This window comes from Triticum urartu, unplaced genomic scaffold, assembly GCF_003073215.2.
Source record: "Triticum urartu cultivar G1812 unplaced genomic scaffold, Tu2.1 TuUngrouped_contig_8952, whole genome shotgun sequence".
Classification (NCBI taxonomy): domain Eukaryota; kingdom Viridiplantae; phylum Streptophyta; class Magnoliopsida; order Poales; family Poaceae; genus Triticum; species Triticum urartu.
In genome coordinates, this window is record NW_024119952.1 from 16284 (window position 1) to 20303 (window position 4020).

The following is a 4020-nucleotide window of genomic DNA, read 5'->3' on the forward strand; positions in this document are numbered from 1 at the left end:
GCTCTTGTCACGCTCTCCTGGGAAAATTACAGATTGTTAAAGACAACTACCTAATGCACAATATCTTGCATATGATTTATGTCGCTAAGTGGAGTCTATATCGTCATTTATGTCTTCTTCCCAAAACTTTTACTCCAAAAAAAATAAGGAAATAATGTGTAATTAAAGCATCGCGATAAATAAGGAAATAAGCAGTAATCTCCACTCCTAATGTCTCAGTTGATAGGATTGCACGGTTATTTTTCATCCCCCACTTTCGTCTGGGTTTTTTCGTCTCATCTCTCACCACACCAAAAAAACACGCCTAACAAAATCGTACGATCCAACTCCTCCCTCGATCTTTTTCGTGGTTGTGGGAGGTGATCCTCCGTCGCCCCCCGCCTTCATCCTTCGTTCCTGCCCCTTCCTCGCCTCTCCTCTATCTTCTGCGACGGCGCCGCCGACTCCGTGAGATTCCTCCTCCCTAATCGACTCCTCCCCGTCCCCCCGCCCCCCCTGACAAGGGTTTCAGACGGCGATGGCGCCCTCTTAGGAACCCTAACTGCGAACCCGCCAACCCACCTAGCAAGCGACAGGTTCCCCTGTAGCCCTAGATGGCCGCCGCCGCCACCGTCTGGTCCTTCGCCGCCCCCTCGTCATCCTTCAGTGCCTCCTGCAGGTCACTCTCGCCGTCGCCGTTAAGAACTCTGAGCACGCACACGTGAGGCCTCCACCACCACCCACCACAATCCGCCCGGTCCCTCCCTCCCTCCCTGTCCACCGATGCAGACGGCAGTGCTGGTGGGCGGCCTGGCCCTCGACATCCATGGTGCCGTATCGGCGTCCCACCGCTAGGAGCAGCAGCAGCGCCACATCGGCACCGTTACGCACCTCGCCGACGTGGTCAGCAAGACCTGCATCTCGATCCTCGCCCACTCTCCATCCTCTTGCAGGTAATAGGCCTTCCACTCCCTCTTTTATCTTTCGCGTTCTCGTGTGCATAGATTGTGAGTGTGAAGGAATAATTTTCTTCTATTTCGTGCTACTGATGTGCTCCTTCTGGCTTCACAATGCACGTATATAGATTCTTTAACGGAGTCGGATGCTGATAATATCAACTTAGTTCCCTGAATGCGATATATATATTCTTCCATTGCTATGAACTGATTGCCCAAACAATATATTTCTGGTTGACAGTCATGGCCTATTATTGTTGTTGTTAATTGACAACACTCTGCACATGTATTGTCCAATCACCGTCCAAACTTAAAGCTTGGCTGTGGACTTATTGTATGTGCCATACACTATTCATAGCTACAAAATTGCAATCTCTTAAAAATGTTCTTGAATACAGTATTTCTTTTGTCACATAACCCATATGTTGATGATAAAGTTTGTTGTATGAGCTTGTGGCATACTGATCCGACAGGTGGCAGGTATACATTCAGATGCTGCAGCTCTAAGGAAGGGTAGTATATGGCACGCGGCTTCGTGGATTGTTCAACAAGAAGTGTTTGGGCATATTCGAAAGGCAATATTGTGAACATTGTACATCGATTTCCTTATTCCGCCATCAGCTTCTATTCATACGAGCGATACAAAAAGTTCAGTACTCACTATTGGAAATTTTGTATACGCCGGGTGTGATGGTCTTCGCCGGGAGCCAAACCACAGGCACTCAGAAAAGTAAGAGACGCCGAGCGTGACTCTCGGCAAAGGGAGCATCTCGGCAAACACATATTAATGCCGAGAGTAGGCCTCGGCAAAAAGGCAACACTCGGCAAAGGAACTATTTGCCGAGGGCCAAGTGGCCACCACACGGCAAAGTTTTGCCACGTGGAAGGCTGCAGGATGAAGACGAAAAAAGTTCCAGCGTGAATTGTTTTTGCGTCACACTCCTATGGAAAAAAAGTTCATCGTGTATATGAAAAAAATATATTCATCATCTATTCAGAAAAGTGTTCATCATGTACTTGAAAAGGTGTTCAACAGATATTTCAAAAAGTGTTCAACGCATATTTGATAAATGTTCATCTTCTATTTGAGAAAGTGTTCAACACATATTTGATGTTCATCATGTGCTTCAAAAATGTTTACCGCGTATTTCAAAACGTGTGCATAAGAACCAAACAAACTACACGCCTTTGATACAATAGTAATACGTTCGTACCTGAAGCCGGCGACATGGCAAGCCCCCCAATCCCACACATGCCCGTCGTTGGAGCGACGCACTTTGCCTCTGGCTGCTTTAACACGCGCCCTCTCGTCGGCCCGCTCCAACCATATCCACGCCTCATCAAGCTCAAAATTTGTCCATAGAAGAAAAAGACAATGTGCATGACGCGATTAATCTCACCTTGTGGTCCTCGGAAAACAGGATGGCATCACCGGCGCAGCAGAGCACGGCACGGGAGTCGGTGCAGTTTGCCAACAGGATGCTGCCGCGGGCCAGAAGCGCCACCAAGGCAGTGCGTCCGCCTCTTCGTCAGCCCCATCAACAGTGCATACGCCAGCTCGAAGCTCCGGTTCAGCCCTGCATCCCACGCACGACACTCCACCTCTTCGTCATTTCCTAGGCCGGCCAGCACCTCCCCCCCCATGATGGCGCGCATCTGTTCCCTGCACAGCGCCGACCCCTGCACCGCCACCATGTGGGAGCTCTCCCCTTCCTCTAGGCCCGTAACGTAACCCTCTGACTCCTCCAAGGATGCGTAGTACCCGGACAAGAGAGGTGAGGACTGGACCTCACCTTCCTCCAAGGCCACGGCAGGGTTGGCTCCCGACTCGCCGGCGGCGCTGACCATAACTACAGAGGAAGACAGGAGCGCTCAGCTGTACTTTCTCTTAATTTTTGTAGAGGAAGACCGAAGCAGCAGAGGAGGAAGACTGCAGCGTTCCTGAAGCAGTTTTGTGTATAAAGAAACGCACGGATCGAGCACGCGTATCTTGAAATATTCACCGTGTACTTGAAAAACTGTCCATCACATATTTCTAAAAAAATGTTCATCACAAATTTGCAAAAAACATGTTCATTGCATATTTCTGGAAGAAAATTTGGATCACATATTTGTTAAAAAGTGTTCAACACATACTTTCGTTTCTTCGTATATTGTATAAGATAGATATGTACAAAGCCAATGTTAATGCATGCAAACAAAACGTGTACGTATGTATCTAAAGTATAGGTAAATCTGACCCTGACCCCAAGGAAGGTTGGCTAAATCCTCCACCGGTCTCATTGACAATCACCTTTTATTTAACGAAACGTGTGCGTGGTTGTTCGGAGATAGAGATTAGCTTGCTTAGCGGCGGCCCGCGGGTCGTTAAAAGTTTCTCCGCTGTGCTCTGGCCCAGGGCCGATCTGAGGCATGACCGCGCACGCCTGGGTCTACGAGTTCATGAAGGTACGACGGGCGGTTCAGGCCTGACGTGTGTTCCCAGGGATCTGATCTGGGGCGCCGGAATTATTTCACTGAGGAACGGCCGGCCGCTTTGGCTGTCCATCGTCTACAGTGATATGTGTAGCGGACGTGGCGTTTCTAGAGAGTACCGTGTCCACTCTAGGCCTCATGATATGTGTAAGTTCCCTTAGTTATTTTTTGCTCTTCTGTGAGTCTCTCTGAGGTCCCTGTCTGAGATTGATTGTTGTCTCTTGTCTGTCTGTGGTCGCTCGGCCCGTTCCTTATTGCAACGATTTCTGACTGTGGTCGCAAGGTCGTCCCATGCCAGGCTTAGGCAATACTTCTTTCTTTCCGTAAATAAATATAAGAGATCTAAACGACTTTTATCTTTTCTTCTAGAGGGAGTACTTGTTGTATGAGTGTGCCTCGGAACAACTTGTATCCAAACCACACGACATGGCAAGCATTCCGCACACGCGCAGCTGCCCGTCTGCGGGGGTGCACACTTCTTCTCCCGCTACCATCCCAACCAGCAGCTCTAGCTAGATCTATGCATCAAGCTCAAATTCGTATAGCCAGACGATATCAAAGGAGAGAAAGGCAATACGCATGACGCGATTAATATCACCTTGTGGTTCTC

At 48.9% G+C, this 4020-nt stretch overlaps 1 pseudogene; it reads left to right on the forward strand.

Annotated features, from left to right (window-relative positions):
• The first annotated feature begins 762 nt into the window (after nt 1-762).
• On the forward strand, nt 763-1626 carry LOC125532067 (annotated as a pseudogene).
• The last annotated feature ends 2394 nt before the right edge of the window (nt 1627-4020 follow it).